The sequence below is a fragment of the Rhipicephalus microplus genome, chromosome 10 (assembly GCF_043290135.1).
Source record: "Rhipicephalus microplus isolate Deutch F79 chromosome 10, USDA_Rmic, whole genome shotgun sequence".
NCBI classification, from domain to species: domain Eukaryota; kingdom Metazoa; phylum Arthropoda; class Arachnida; order Ixodida; family Ixodidae; genus Rhipicephalus; species Rhipicephalus microplus.
Genome location: NC_134709.1, coordinates 11528745 through 11546012, shown reverse-complemented (window position 1 = coordinate 11546012; position 17268 = coordinate 11528745). Strand labels below are relative to the sequence as shown.

General features: G+C 46.8%; 1 protein-coding gene across 3 annotated transcripts in view; it reads right to left on the bottom strand.

The window, feature by feature from the left end:
• The window catches only part of LOC119181405 (excitatory amino acid transporter 3), a 60490-nt gene that overhangs the window by 36672 nt on the left and 6550 nt on the right, over positions 1 to 17268 (bottom strand). Inside the window, exon 1 of one of the 3 annotated variants that reach the window (XM_037432635.2) lies at positions 13310 to 13441. The exons of the other annotated variants lie outside the window; for them this stretch is intronic. The gene's annotated coding sequence lies outside the window, so the exon portion shown is untranslated. Of the gene's footprint in view, positions 1 to 13309; positions 13442 to 17268 lie in introns of those variants that run through there. 3 annotated transcript variants of the gene reach the window in all.

Here is a 17268-nt window from a genome sequence, read left to right as displayed (position 1 = left end):
ACCAGGAAACGTTGACTCAGTAGTTTACACCTCACAGGAACTACAGGAATCATTGAATCAGTTGGCTAAAGAATTAGAAAACAGGTTCTCAACGCATCTCCCTAATTCGGCTTACACAACAACCATCTATGACTACACAGAAATATCGGCTTCCGAATTAAATCAGGCTATGGAAAGATTGCCAAATGCAGCACCAGGCCCCGATGGAATAACAAATAGAATGCTAAAAATACTTCACAGGGAATATCCGAATGATCTGTTAGGTCTAGTCAATTATTCCCTTAGAAGAGCATGGATCCCTTCTGAATGGAAGATTGCGAAAATTATACCATTGCTTAAGAAACAGGGGGCAGGCTATAATTTAGACAACATAAGACCGATAGCCTTAACATCTAATGTAGTAAAACTTATTGAAAGGGTACTTCATGGTCGTATAATTAGGTTTATTAACGAGAAACAACTGTTGAGTTCTTCCCAAATTGGCTTTAGATCTGGATATTCCATATGGCATGCACATGTAGATCTGGAAAGTCGTATTCATATTGCCCGTCACAAAAAGCACTTTGCGGCTTTAGTAACGTTAGACATATGTAAAGCATATGATAGTGTAGAGTATTCTATCTTGACTAATCAGTTATGGAGTCATGGACTTCCACCTTATATAGTAGCATGGGTGACGGAATTTTTAAATAGAAGAGAATTCTATTGTTATCAAGGCGGTTTCTCTTCCTGTAAGCACAAGCAAACCCGAGGTGTACCTCAAGGGTCAGTACTTTCCCCGGTTTTATTCAACATATTGCTTAGTACCATCCCCGTTCATCCAGAAGTGAAAACCTATGTTTATGCCGATGACATTGCTTTCTTTGCTATGGCACATGACTTCCACTGTCTCTACACTATCTTGCAAACATATCTTAATAAAATAGAACATTGGTTGGATGGATTGATGTTGAACCTGAATACCGGTAAATGTGCTATACTCGTTTTTCCAATTAAAGATCCCGTGCACATATCTATTAATTACAAGCTTCAAGATATCCCACAAGTACAATCATTGAAATATCTTGGAGTTATGTATAATGAGCATCTAAATTGGCGCCCTCACATTGAATACATCGCGACAAAAGCAGTACGCGCGATGGGCGTATTGCGGAGGTTGAGCAATTGTAGATCAGGTATGAGAAGAAAGGCACTTTTGATTATATATAAAATGTATGTCCGACCTGTCTTGGAGTTTGGCTGCATTCTTTTTTCTGGTGCGCCAGCCTACAAACTCCGGCCGCTCGTTCTGTTGGAAAGAGAGGCTTTACGGCTCTGCTTAGGACTTCCAAAGTATACTGCAAATGCAGTGTTATACCTTGAAGCACGAATACCAACCTTATTATGTCGCTTTAACATTCTTACTGTGCAGACCTTTTTACGACTATATGAAGCACCGTTTAACCCTGAACAAATTATTTTTATTTCCAATCCTGACCTTTTCTTCTCCGTGCATTGGCCCAGATTTACCAAACCACAAATAGTATTTGTTCAATCGTTACTTGAGCCCCTAAATGTACACGTTCGTGATCTGATTCCTTTAACTGAGCAACAAAATTCTCCAGAAATTGTTTACCATGATATCTTCCCAACTCACGCAAAGCTATTACCTACAGGCATTTTAAATGGTTTATTGCAGGACCATTTAAGTACTCTGCCAACAAATGTCATTATAGCAACGGACGCATCTCAATCACATGAAAAATCAGGCGTTGGAATATATTGCCCCGTACTTGATTGGTCATTTTCACTTCGCTTACCGGACTTTCTTCCTGTCTTTCTGGCTGAATTCATGGCAATAATGTTAGCTTTGCGAAAGGTAAATATTTCCATTCCAGTTGTAGCAGTCATAACTGATTCACTATCAGTGTGCTCTTCTCTGTCCGCATCTGGTCAATCACCTATAGTGAAACTTTTTAAATCGTTGATCCCCTGTCATATCCGAAGTATTCATTTAATCTGGACACCAGGGCACAAAGGTTTGTTGTTAAACGAAATAGCTGATTCTCTTGCGAAGGCATCCCTTTCGACACCAATTATTCCTATTTTCCCTCATACAGTATACATTACGGTGGCGCGATTTCGCACACTTAAAATCAGGCAAAATTTATCTGACCCTGCACTGACGGCTTCTCCAGAGTACAAACACTTGTTATTTCCCTGGCGCAGTGAACTGACTAAATCAAGGATGATGGAAGTTGTCATCACGAAATTTCGTTGCCGCGTAACCTCCCTCAATTTTTACTTGCATAGATCGGGCATATTGAATTCCCCTATGTGCATTTACTGTAATCAAGAGGAAACGATCAGTCATTTTTTATTACATTGTCGCCGTTTCGATTTATTCAGGCAAAGCATACTAGCATCACCTCTTCAAAGACTGGGCTTGCAACTATCACAACCTGATCTTCTTTCATTTGGAGCCTCTACACTGGGTTTCAGCCACAGGGATGTTTTATTCGCCGTTCAAGAATACATCACTGCTACTAAACGATTTTCTTGCTAAATTGCTGTCTCACTATTTTTCTTTTTTTTTCTTTTTTCTGCAAACTTGATATCGGTATTTCAAATCAAAATTAAGTTACAAAAAAAAATTGCAGGAATGACGCAATGCTGAAAGTTTAGGGCAAATTCACCTTATAATCGGCCAATCCCCTTCTTTGGGTACGAGCCATTTGCACAGGGAAACAACAACAACAACAACCAGTCGGCCGCTTCTGAGCTGCCCCTCACGACCTAATAAACGGCCCATTTCAACGTCTACCAGTCTCTTTCAAACGTATCAGAGTGGTGGAGGTGCTGGGTAAGCGCTTCAACTACGGAACGATCGCTGCCACAGCTTCGACGAAGCCGTCGACTTGCCGGTCTCCCACCATCTGCCGTGAGTGACTTCGACATGCCCGAAGAAGCAGGCGTTTCCAGGACGGCACCATCTGGCCCGCTTCCGTACTACCGAGTTCCACCGCCCTTCGGAGGAAAAGCCGAAGATGTCGACGCCTGGCTCACCAAGTACAAACGTGTGGGCAAGTCCAACGGTTGGGATGCAGCCGCTATGCTAGCCAACGTAGTGTTCTCCTTTACCGACACCGCACTGATATGGTACGAGAACCACGAGGACGCACTCACGACGTGGGATCTTTTTGTTGAAGAGCTCAGGGCGTGTTTCGGCGACTCGGTTGCTAGAAAGAAGCTGGCTGAGCAAACACTGTCGCAACGGGCACAGCTACCAGGTGAGACATGCACCACTTACATAGAAGAAGTGTTAAGGCTGTGCAAGGTGGTATGTGCTACCATGTCGGAAGAGGACAAAGTTGGGCATCTGCTCAAAGGGATAGCTGAGGACGTGTATAATTTTCTAATTGGAAAAGAAAGCCTCAGTTCTGTGTCCGACGTCATTTTATTTATTTATTTTATTTAAGGAATACTGCAGACAGTTTTCACCATCCTAGCAGGAGAGGGTTACATAAGGTTTCTAACACAGAGGTCAAAACTAGAAGAAGTCGGAGCGTGCACGCAGTCGGAAGGCAGTGAATTCCAGTCTTCAATGGTTCTTACAAAAAAGGAGTACTTGAATGTGTTATTTTTAGGAGCATATGGTCTTACCGTTTTTGAATGATTTAACCTTGCTGAGCGCTGAGGAGGTGGCAGAATGTACAATTCTTTATTTAAACCAGATTCATTGTTGTATAGTTTATAAAAGAAGACTAACCTTGCAATTCTTCGCCTACATTCCAGTGGTTCCAGCTCACATTTATTTAACATTTCTGAAACGGAGGAGAGGCGCCTAAAGTCTGAAAAAATGAACCGTGCGCTTAGCCGCTGAATCCTTTCCACTTTATCTATGTCTTTCTTTAAATATGGGTCCCACGCAATGGATGCGTATTCTAGCACTGGTCGAACTAGGGTTTTATAGGCTGCAAGTTTAACTTTCCAATCACATGACCTCAGCTTCCTTCTTAAGAAGCATAGCTTCTTGTAGGCCTTGGCGCAAACGTTGTCGATGTGAGCTTCCCAACTAAGTTTCGTATTAATGGTCAATCCCAAATATTTTACGGAATTAACAAATTCAATACTTTGGTTACGGACATGGTATCTATGTTTAAGAGGAGTTTTCTTGTGTGTTACTGTAAGAGCGCAAGTTTTTGAGTAGTTAACAACCATCTGCCACCTCTCACACCAGTCAGCAATTTTGCACAAGTTGTCGTTAAGCAATGATTGATGCAAGGGGCTACTGACAGTTGTATAAATAACACAGTCGTCTGCAAACATTTTCACAGTCACTCCTGCGTCAATATCATCACAAATATCATTCACATAGATCAAGAACAAGAGTGGTCCCAAGACCGACCCCTGGGGCACTCCTGATAATACATCAAGGTTTTGTGATCGGTAGCCGCTAATTTCTACAAACTGCGTTCTGTTTTTCAGAACATTGCCGAACGTTTGAAACGCTCAAGATGCGTCGAATTGTGCCCAAGTTTGGTCGGCTGGCTAACGTTACAACTGTTGCCAGTGTGGACACGAATCCTGGCCTCGACCTTTTTTCTACGATTCGACAGATTGTTCGTGAGGAACTGTCCCATCGAGAAATGTCGTGTTCGACAGCTGACCATCGTGAGTTGTGTCTGCCACGTGAGGCTATGGATGTGCCTCCTTTGACCCCATGGCAACCGAGGATGAGCGCGGCAACTGTAGAGTACAGCCCAGCCCCACAGTCAAGGATGACAACCAGATTTCCCGCGTCACGGTATGACCGACGATCTCAGCGCATGCCTCCTCGACACCCGACGTCTCGGTACGACTCACCCAACCAGTACATCCGTCACACAAGAGCAAATGATGACGCTCTATTCATCGACGAGCGACCGACGTTTCGACCTCGGCCGGTTTGCTATTCCTGCGGTGTGCCAGGCCACATATCGCGATTTTGCAACCGTCGGGTGACCCCTCGGTATCACCAACCATCTGACTTTTCACGACCCTTCGAACAGCATGGTGTCCGGCGCCCGGCCCACATACCACCTGATGACAACTATTGGCCCAGCAGCTTCCGCAACCACTCCCCGGCATCTGACAGGAGTTTAACGCCCCCACCGCGACCTCGTGCTCATCGTTCTCCTTCACCGCTGCGTCGCAAAGCGCCCTCTTCGCCACCGGAAAGCTAGCCAGCGCGGCCAATGGGGGGTGAGGTCGCTGGAAACGTGCTACTGAGAGAAATACCTCCTGTGTGTATGTTTAAAAACAAAGTGCGTGTTTTGGTGGATCATGTGCCTGTGATGGCCTTGGTGGACACAGGTGCAACGATTTCTGTGATGAGTGCTTCCTTTAAAGACGTGTTAGGGCGGAAAGTTGTTTTTACCTGGGATGAAACTTCGACGTTTTGAGGAGTGAATGGAGAGCCATTGCGCCCTATTGGTGTGTGTAGTGCTGAGGTATTTTTGGGAGGCCTTATGATAATGACAGAGTTTGCGATTATTCCTCGGTCGACACATGATGTCATTCTCGGCATGGACTTCTTGCGAGAATGTGGTGCCACTGTAAACTGTCGCACGGGGAAAGTCTTTGTGAGTGGCCAGATGCCTTCAGAACTTCTGGAAACTCCGGCAAATGACCAAACTACGCTGTGTGTCTGTGGCGATACGTTCATACCTGCGTTGTCTACCGTACGTGTTCCTGTTGTTTGTCGCGGCGCGGATTCTGACAGCTTCGATGCGAGCGTAGAACCAATGCACATAAACGGCGTGAAGAAGAATGTGTTGGTTCCCCATTGTGTGGTGTCGATTGATGGCGGACGAATTGGCCTATGGACTGTAAACTGTTCCTCTGAGCCCGTGACACTACCCAATGGTTTGAAATTAGCTTCGGTCAGCAAAGAACACGTGACCTTATCAGTGGTCGAGCTCACAGACGTGCCGGAAAAACGTGACGGAACTGGTTGTCACAATTTGGACGGGGCGCTTATGGCAACGATAAATAAGTCGCTTAGCTCAAGCGAGCGCCGAACTTTATTGAATGTGCCGTTGAAGCACGTTTCGGTATTTGACTTTGCGCAGAAGGGCGAGGTAATCCCTATCCCCCTGTCTCGAACGCGTCATACCATCAACACAGGCGTGGCAAGTCCGATTCGCCAAAAACCATATCGTGTATCCCCGTCAGAAAGACAAATTATCAACGACCAAGTGCAGGAAATGATGCAAAAGGGAGTGGTACAAAAGTCTGCCAGTCCGTGGGCAGCACCGGTAATCCTTGTTAAGCAGAAAGATGGATCTTGGAGATTTTGCGTCGACTATCGCCGACTGAATGCCGTGACTAAAAAGGACGTATACCCGCTGCCACGTATCGAGGACGCAATAGACTGCTTACATTCGGCCTCTTATTTTTCCTCCGTAGACTTACGATCTGGTTATTGGCAAATTCCGATGCACCCAGAGGACAAGGAAAAGACTGCGTTTGTAACCCCTGATGGGCTCTTTGAATTTAACGTGATGCCATTTGGACTGTGCAATGCACCGGCCACGTTCGAGAGGTTTATGGACACCATCCTGCATGGCTTTAAGTGGAACATCTGCATGTGCTACCTCGACGATGTCGGCATCTTTGGCCGCACGTTCAGTGAACACAACTCTCGTCTGGATACTGTTTTTAACTGCATCCGAAACGCTGGCCTAATTTTAAACTCAAAGAAATGCCACTTCGGAGACCGCCAGACGCTTGTGCTCGGGCATCTCGTTGACAAGGATGGCATCCGCCCTGACCCCCAGAAGACAGCAGCAGTTGAGGCGTTCAATGTGCCGCGTTCCGTCAAGGAGCTTCGTAGTTTCCTGGGGCTTTGTTCATACTTCCGCCGCTTTATTCCGAAGTTTGCCGACGTTGCGTATCCTCTCACATGCCTCTTACGAAAAGACAATTCCTTTGAGTGGACTCCGGAGTGCGATTATTCATTCCGTCAATTGAAGTTTTTGCTGACGTAGCGACCCGTCCTTCAGCACTTCAGTCCTTCTGCTCCGACAGAGCTTCATACGGATACTAGCGGCATAGGTATTGGAGCCGTCCTAGTACAACGTTACGGCGACCGCGAACACGTCATCGCATACGCAAGTCGCTCCCTAAGCAGGCCGGAACCAAACTACACTGTTACCGAACAAGAATGTCTGGCGGTATTATTTGCAATTCAGCGGTTTAGGTCTTACCTGTACGGACGCCCATTCACAGTCGTAACCGACCACCACGCGTTGTGTTGGCTTGTCAACCTTCGTGACCCTTGTGGCCGCCTTGCGCGCTGGGCACTCCGGCTACAAGAATACAGATTTACCGTCGCTTACAAGAGTGGTCGTCAACATGCTGACGCGGACAGTCTTTCACGTATGCCACTTAGCACAACAGATTGTGAATCCGATGACCTTGACCAGCTTGTAGCGTCTGTGTCGCCTACGTTCCCGGACTATCCCAGTTTCAGAGCAGAATAGCGGAAAGATGCTAAACTAGCACCACTATTCGCCGCTGCATCCACTTCCACTAGTGCACGCCGTTTCTGTATGCGTGATGGACTGTTGTTCGAAAGGAACCTCTCCAGCAGTGGCGCGCGTTTCCTTCTAGTGGTCCCGGAGAGCCTGCGAACAGTTATTATGAGTGTCATGCACGACGACCCTACATCTGGACATTTAGGTTTGGCGCGGACACTTCACCGGACTAAAGAGCGCTTTTATTGGCCTGGTATGCAGAAGTCTGTTGAGAGTTATGTGGCAAGCTGCATGCAATGTCAGCGTCACAAACGTCCATCAACTGGTCCAGCTGGTCTTCTACAGCCGATGCCTACTCCAAGCGCACCTTTCGAACAAGTGGGCATTGACTTTCTGGGCCCCTTCCCAAAATCGGCTAAGGGCAGCCGATGGATAATTGTTTGCGTCGACTACCACACACGCTACTGCGAGACGGCAGCCGTCCCCTCCGCAACTGCCAGTGAAGTCTCGTCGTTTTTGTTACAGTACGTCATCCTCTGACATGACCCACCTCGCCTGATTATCAGTGATCGTGGACGACAATTCACAGCGGATGTCGTGGAGGAGCTACTCCGTTTATGTGAATCCCGCCTGCGTCACTCGACACCATACCACTCCCAAACTAATGGGCTGACAGAGCGTACCAACCGCACCATTATCAACATGTTGTCTATGTATGTCTCATACGACCACAAGAACTGGGATGACGTACTCCCGTTCATTACTTACGCGTTCAACACCGCGAAGCATGAGATTACAGGCTATAGCCTTTTTCTTTTTGCTTTATGCACGTTCGCCCCGGCACACAATCGACGCAATATTGCCTTTCTGTGACCACGACAACTTTACTGTCGCCGAGACTCTCTGCCTCGCCGAAGAGGCGCGTCGCATAGCTCGACTACGCACATTGGCATCGCAAGACAAAGCGAAGGCACGCTATGACATTCACCATCGACCAGTGATTTATCGCCGTGGTGATCTGGTGTGGTTGTGGACTCCGATGCGCAAGCGCGGGTTATGCCAAAAGTTTTTGGCCACTTACGATGGACCTTTTGTGATTGTCGACAGACTTACAGAGGTCAACTATGTAATAGCTCGTCTCACGGCGAGTGGTCGACGAGCTGCCAAAACTCAAGTGGTTCATGTTGCGCGCCTGAAACTGTACACGCCCCGACAACTCGACTGACTCGTCCGGCGGCCTTCGTCTGCGCGGAGAGGAATGTTGCGTACATGCACGAAGAAAAAGAAGCGTATACGGTGAAAGCACTTGTCGCCCAGAGCGAGAGAGGAAGAAGAGGATCAGGAGGATCTTTAACCAGTCGGCCGCTTCTGAGCTGCCCCTCACGACCTAATAAACGGCCCCTTTCAACGTCTACCAGTCTCTTTAAAACGTAACAATATGATTATGAGAGACGCCGTAGTGGAGGGCTCCGGAAACTTCTATCACATGGGGATCTTCAACGTGCACCCAAATCTGAGCACACGGGCATACAACATTCCCGCCTCCATCGGAAGTGCAGCCGCCGCAGCCGGGATTCGATCCCGCGACCTGCGGATCAGCAGCCGAGTACCTTAGTGCACTAGACCACCGCGGTGGGGCGGCAGACCGTTTGAGGACAACGGATAAATCGCACAGTACCCGGGAATTTCCCTCTCCCCGGTGTCGCCACGCGTCGCTGAGACCTTGACAGCGCACGGAGGGTGTGTTCCCTCGTCCCCCCGTTGACGACTGCGTCTCGTCAAACGTTCCCAGGTTGCGAGCGGAGTGTAGGAGAGACTCGGGTCGGGCAAGCAGAGGCGGAAAACTGCTCAAGCGTATAGCCGTAGTTGTATCCGGATTGCAGAGCGTGCAAGTTGCGTGTCTGTGAACGTGCGACTTTGACCGCTCTCCTGCCTGGCTACACTCTAAAAAAACATCGAGTAAAAAGGGTGTCTTTTTGTCCCACAACAATAATCGCCATCAGGCTTGCGTGCGCTTTCTTTCTTGAAAACTTGGCACTGGCCACTTTCTTATCGAGAATGCAATGTAACCCTGATAATGGGCATGTCGATCGTGACCGGAATGTACCGGGCGCGGGGCGATAGCTCAAGGATGGAACGCAATATAGATCACCATTATTGTTGTGGGACAAAAAGACACCCTTTGTACTCGATATTTTTTTTAGAGTGTAGCGGTAGCTTCAGTTCACGCTGCGTTTGCTGACGCAACGCGTACATCACGAGACATCGGCGCAAAACGTTATTTTTTTTTTGCGATGACGTCAATGCAGTATAAGAGCAATATATATGTGTATAGGCAGGCACGCTGGCGAAAGTGGCCGTAGTGTTGCAAATAGTCACGTATAGATCCTGCTCAAGAACGATAACAACGAAAGCGCTTATTTCGACAGTTTTCCGTCAGTCAAGTCTGACGAAGGCCAGGCGCTGGCCGAAACTGTCGAAATAAACGCTCTCGTTGTTACCGTTCTCACGGAGGATCTACTTGGACTCTCTCTCTCTCTCTCTCTCTCTCTATATATATATATATATATATATATATATATATATATATATATATATATATATATATATATATATATATATATATATATATATATATATATATATATATATATATATATATATATATATATATATATATATATGCGCGTGTGTGTGTGTGTGTGTGTGTTATACGGTCATCGGCCTTTCCTTGTCGCCGGTCGGTGGCGGGATCAGCACTTTCGATGAAAAGTGCTATGTCATCGACATATTTCTCTCTCTCTCTTTTTTTCTTTTTTGCTATAGGCTGGTATGTCCCTTGAGTTCAGCAAGAAGTTTCTGCCCCGTAAGCGAGTTAACGGAACTAGTTTACACTGCAAGATAAAATTTCTGTTTGCGCAGATACTCAGTACTTGCTTCGTCCGGCGTCCATCCAGCTTTCTGTCTGCCGCTCAGAAATTCGTTGGCATTCTTTTGGTGACTTTGGGTCCTTTCTTGAAGTTTTCAGAACCTGTGTGCGCTTTGGAACCGACCAATTGGCTTGATGGCATAACATCACGATTACTTGAAATTTTCACTTACGAGCTATCCTAGCGTAATGCAGCCGACATAAAGTATATCCACCCATAAGAAGTTAGCAACGTTGGGGTGTCTTTGCTTCGCAAACAATAGTAGCATGCATTGTTAGAGGATAAATTTAGATAGATTGGATTAACGTGTAAGACCATTCGCGATTGCTTTAAAGCGCAACCAAGCACCGACGGTATTCCCAACGAAGCAGCCACCAACGTATGGTTACTCACCAGTACCATACCCAGAGCTTCGCCCACTCGTTGCAATTCACTTCGTAGATACGAGCGGATTTTTTTTTAGGGGCGAAGCTCCTTAGGGCGTGGGCTGTGCGTCCCCTGTAGCCTGTATGTAGCTACCTCTAGTTTAGTTCTTGCAGTGTTCACTAGATGGCGGTACCGTCCCTTGTATGTAACCACCTCTAGTTTAGTTCTTGCAGTGTCCACTAGATGGCGGTACCGTCTCCTGTATGTAGCCACCTCTCGTTTAGTTCTTGTAGTGTTTACTAGATGGTGGTACTTGTAGCTGATGATGAAAAGATGCAAGATGTTATAAACTAGAAAGCGGTACTTGTAGTTGATGAAAGACGCGAGATCTTATAAAATAGGAATGATGTCACATATGGCGCGTATCATTGGTTGAAAGCAATCGTTCGATTTAGTGCGGCGACGTACGCTAGGGGGAGCGATGTAATAAAATTGAGTGGGCAAAATGTACAGAGGATTCATGGTTTACCAGGTTTACCTCCGGAGCTTCGCCCACTCATCATCATTCACTTCGTAGATATGGCGGAATTTTTTTCTTCCTGCCTAAATGCGCATGTTTCCTTCTCTTATATTTCCTTTCTTTCTTCTTACACACATTTATGGCTGAACTATATTAAAAAGCGTGCCTCTTCAGGTTTGTTTATCCACCACGCTCATACGATATATCTACGTTTTATCGCTGGAAGCGAAATCAGGTGTGGCAACGCTTGCGTTCCATCAACAGGTTACCACACCCTCATATTTTTTTTGGTACATCCCTTTTTTCACGCTTCTTCAACTTATAAGCTGTGTATTACACCCGCAGGGCGCGGGTTCGAATCCCGGCTGCGGCGGCTGCATTTCCGATGGAGGCGGAAATGTTGTAGGCCCGTGTGCTCAGATTTGGGTGCACGTTAAAGAACCCCAGGTGGTCTAAATTTCCGGAGCCCTCCACTACGGCGTCTCTCATAATCATATAGTGGTTTTGGGACGTTAAACCCCACATACCAATCAATCAAGCTGTGTATTACAACCTTTTCGTCCACTTTTCATCGCGCTGGCAGTCCGCTTCATGTTACACCCGCACGTGCCAGCAACACCACATTTCAGGCACCTTCCGAGCTGGGAACAGAATCGGCCTTCCACCATAATTCAAGGCGAACACTTGTTTGTATTTATTCCTTTCCACTCCTCATGTAAGCAATACTTTTTTGCAGACTAGTTGGTTCATACTTGAAAAATTGAATTGCTGCACAAACTTGAAGACACACAAACTTTATCCTCATGTAACACCACTCTATGGAGTCCTCAAGAAAAAAGAAACACATGAAAGCGAAGTAGCTTGCTCTCACCCCCTTCTCCTCTTTTGCAAATGCGCGTGAGGGAGAGGGGAGTACGTGTTAGTACGCACAACTGCCAAGGAAAGCCTTTGTTCGGTATGGAAAACTGAGCGAGTTCCAAGTCGTTCGTGTTTGGGTATGTGCAAGCTCATCAAGGCGTTTATTATTACCACAAGCAAAGGGACAGGACAGACGACTGTGCAAGCTCATCAAGGTGTTACTTAAGGCCACAAGCAAAGGGACAGGACAGGCGCCTTCCTTGCTTTTTTGAAATCGCGAAGCGCTATACATATCCGAATGTTGAGGCCTTGAAAAACGCATCCCTTTGATACGTTGGCTCCCGCTGACGCCCGTGTCCGAGCAATGTCGATCGCCATCTAGTCACGCCCACTCAAGTCACCGCTGTGGAAGCACTTGAAAACGGTATGTTCTTGTCGCGTTTTGCGGCATGTCAATATTAACGTTTAAAAGCGTTGGTTTCGGAGATGCGTCGCATATATACCAACACTTATTTCCAGTCACGTGCAAGGGCGTGATCAAAAATCAGAAATGTGATGACACAGAGGTTTACTATTTTGTGCTGATGCCATTGAGGTCATTGAGCGAGGAATAAAAAGTAATTAAATGTGGCATTGAAAAGGCTTGTTTAAGCGAGTAGGGCGAATCGTGGTATGGCAGAAGTGAGCCTCGCTTCATTTCGTGCAGCAAGCAAGCACGTAATAGACCCGCAATTAAGCGTCGCTCTCTTAATTACGCCATTTGCGGAAGATCTAAGCACTGCGATCTGCTTGAGGCTCAAGCGAGTATACGTGCAGGAAAATCAGCGCAGTGACTGGAGGTTCTGTTGGAAGCATGAGATAACGTCACTTCTCCACTGTTGCTCAGATGCTAAAGTGGGGCGCTGCAAAGTTCGAGTACGCGGGTTCGAATCTCGGCTGCAGCGGCTCCACTTCGAAGGGCGCGAAATGCATAAACACCCGCGCACTTCAATTCGGGTGCGTGTTAATTAATGCACCGCAGCGCACCTCATAATCACATCGTCGTTTTGTCAAAAAAACCCAACAATTCTAGCTTTTTATATAAGAATTTCAAGCAGCTTTATTTGAATAAAGGGCAGAGGAAAGTGAGATCTGACCTTTTGTCTCGCTCGCGTTGTCGTCGAAGCAGTTCAGTTGGTCAAGGTGATCAGCGAGCTCGCTTAGAATACGCCTGGAACATGCACACGCTCAATCCGCGAGAAACGTTCGTCCATGCACATGCCCTCGAGTAACGCGCCTCTTCCGCCGGGGTTCCCCCCTCTTAAGTCTGCCGCTGTTGCCGGAGCCTTGCACAACTCTCACTAGAGGTCGCATCGCTTCCGTGTTCACTGTCACTGGTGGCGCTATACGCGAGGAAAAGTTGCAGACTCTCCACGCAAGACTCCTCATAGGCCTGGCTGTGTCTATACCCGATATCTCCTTTAGATTTTACGCCTTACTTTATTGTGGAGGTGATGTTTTTCTTGGCCCCTACATCCTGTTTTCACGCCGATTTCTCAATAAAAAATATGGGTCTATACCAAAGGTTGTACAGTTATGTGCTGGTGTGCTGAACTTTGTATGGGCAGCTGCGACCCGTAAACGCAAAAGAAAGATAACCTTTGCTCATGAAGCGTCAGAGACTGGATCCCAAGAGAAGGCAAGCGGGTGAAGAAGAGACATAAAGTTAGGTGGGCAGACGAGATAAGTAAATATGCGGGTATAAAGTGGCAGCAGCAAGCAAAGGGCTCAGTTGACTGGCGGAACATGGTAGAGGCATTTGTCCTGCAGAGGGCGTAGCCAGGATGATGATGATTATGATGATGATGATGATCCTCATGCGAATGGTAATATCTATCGGCTACTCAAAAAGCACAGCACACTCTTGCGATTTTCAAAATAATATCGCACGGGCGTTGAACCTATAGGCTATGGTATAGTTTCCAATATCGACGAACAGTAACAGAATCGGCAATCCCACTATCAGCGTCACAACAATTTCTTTTAAGACATAATCGCACAGATAAGGCTTACAGTGTGTATGCATCCAAGACGGTGCTCGTGACTGAGTTATCTCTCTGCGCGTTTGCATTAGGTAAGAAATCTCGTCGCTTCACACCTCTATACTGAGCGCTATCACGTCCAGGAGTCAACGCCCGGACGATATTATTAGAAAATTGCGAGAATGTAATTGATTGATTGATTGATTGATTGATTTGTAGGGTTTAACGTCCCAAAACCACCATATGATTATGAGAGACGCCGTAGTGGAGGGCTCCGGAAATTTAGACCACCTGGGGTTCTTTAACGTGCACCCAAATCTGTGCGAGAATGTAAGTACATCAGACTAGGCTGACAATATTACCTTTGTTTCCCTAGATATTGCGAGTGACAACATAGAGATACATAGTTACAGCTAATAAGCGCTCTCTCGCTGGAACGAGGACAGCTGCGCAGGTTTTTACCGGAAGTAAGGGTAGACGAACACAAGGCACGTCGCGTTTTGTTTGTTTGTTTGTTTGTTTGTTTGTTTGTTTGCGTCATGCACGCATCGCTTGCTTTTAGTGGATCGAAGCAGCTTAAATCCTCGCAGAAGAGCACGATTAAAACATCTTTTGGCTGAGCGAGGCGGTAACAGCGCGAACACGCACGCACAAGAGAGAAGACACGGATACGCAGGCGCTATCGGACTCTGTCGTCATGAGTACGACAGTGTACGATGGTGGTTCATCCTTCCTGACGTTCAGCGAAATTCCGCACGCTTGCTTACTATGCTTTTTTGTCGTAACGTGAAGATCGTGAATAAGGTAAGCACACCCGGCAAACGGGGGTTAGTGAACAAACGGGGGTTAAGGATATCATTGTTGAAATCAAGAAGAGGAAATGGACATGGGCCGGGCATGTAGCGCGTAGACAGGACAATCGCTGGTCATTAAGGGTAACTAACTGGATTCCCAGAGAAGGAAAACGGGTTAGGGGGAGACAGAAGGTTAGGTGGGCAGATGAGATTAAGAAGTTTGCGGGTATAAATTGGCAGCAGCAAGCACAGGACCGGGTTAACTGGCGGAACATAGGAGAGGCCTTTGTCCTGCAGTGGACGTAGTCAGGCTGATGATGATGATGATGATGATGACCCGGCAAAATGTTTTTACCCGAGTGGCAACGCGCGGGACGAGAGTGACGATTTTCTTTCGTGGCTACGAAAGCAAGAAAACTACACAGGCAAGACACGCAACTGTGGCCTCGTGGACAGGCTTGACGGTTGGGGAGGTCGCAGTTCCGCGGGGAAAGCTCTCACAAGGAAGCACACAGGCGATCGCGAGGGGTACGGGACAGGAGGCGACCCCTCCCTCCATCCGTCATCGTGTGAGGCGGGGGGCTCGAAGTATGTCCCGTAACATTGCTCAGTCGGCCTGCCTGTGCAGATTTAAGATCATGCATGTTGTGATTTAAGACAATGCTTGTGCAGATTTAAGACCATGCATGTTTTTGATGATCGTTGGCTCTTAAAATCATAATGAATTTAAGATTGATGATCATGGCTCTTTCGATATTTGAAATAATATCACAAACACAAGAAGTGAAGTAACACACACTCGCAAAATCGTCGTTGTTACTAAATATGATATATGCACAAGTGCGAATTTAAACACATGTGAAAGTCAGCACTTGAAATCTCTATAGTATGTCGAATTATACTACGAATCGAATTTTTCAATTGTGTTAGAAAAGAGGGAAGTGACGGGGCCGTTTTCATATTTCATTTTATCCTTGCTAACTTCTTAATTTCGTCACTGCATCTCTCTGCCTTCCCCGACAGCGTTTCCCATCCATTGATAAACCGTAATTCTGTTGCTTTTTACTGTTTTTGCTGTTCACCGGTTGTTTGTTTTACGCGTTTCGCGACCAGACCAGGTCCGTCTTTTTCTTCTTTTTTTCGCTCGATGTCAATCAACTCGGACACCTGCAACTCTTGTCTGTTCTCTCACCGATGCTATCTCCCTGCTATCTCTTAATGAGATTCCCATCATTTCACGTTCCATTGCACGCTGCGCGGTCCTCAGCTGTCGCTCTAGTTCCCAGAAGTGTGTTTCGTTGGGCTAGTTGGTCACACATCACAAAAGGTAAAAGGGCGCAAAATAAACGAGGCGAACGAAGCAACACACGGGACTGCGTGTTTCTTCGTTCGTCCCGTATATTTTGCGCCGATTTTACCTTTTACAATCTTGCTCTGGTTGTTTTGCTACCCTCCATGCTTCAGACTCATATGTCAAGAGTGGTATATAGTTTTCCATGAACTGTTTATTTCCCGAGCAATGGCGTAACCATCGCTGAATTATTTTTTTTTCTGCCATGGCATATAGGGCACAAAATAAAATGGCACTCGACCACATCTGCCATCCCGGCCGCCATTTGAGACCAAGGAGGTGCCCCCCCCCCCCTCCACAAACACGCAAAAAAATTCTGCTTACACCCCTATTTCCAAGGACAAGCTGATGTGGTAGGTACATCATCGTCTCATTTTCATTTCTGCTGCCTTTGCAAAGCTTGCTTTTTTCTTACTAAATTGATGGGGGGGGGTGCTGTGATGTGACTTCTTCCCCCTCCCTCCCTTACGAAGAACCTTATGCACTTTATGCGCCGAAGCACTCAAAAGAGCTACGTCAAATAAGAAGCGAAAGCTTGTTCAGAACGGTGGCTGTGACAGTCCGCACACGTGCGCAGTGTGTAATATGACCAACACTGCACCTTGATTTCCCGCAGTGTGTACTGCACTCCTCATGAGAGCTCCGTTTCTGTCGTCGTCCTGCTAATTAGCACGTGGCACTGACTTCGATTGTCCACTGTGACAGCCGCATTCCGGCGTTAGCAGAGCTCGAAAATAATGCGCTACACAACTGAGGACCCACGTAAAGAACTCCCATTACCACAAACGTAATCAGGACAGACGTACGCATTAACAACCTGTTGCTGGGGGCGATAATGTTGATGAACGAATTGAGGGCCGTGACGAACACCTCACGGAAGGTTTCCGTGGTTACGTTTACCTATTTGACTCCGCAAGTAAGGCGCCTTC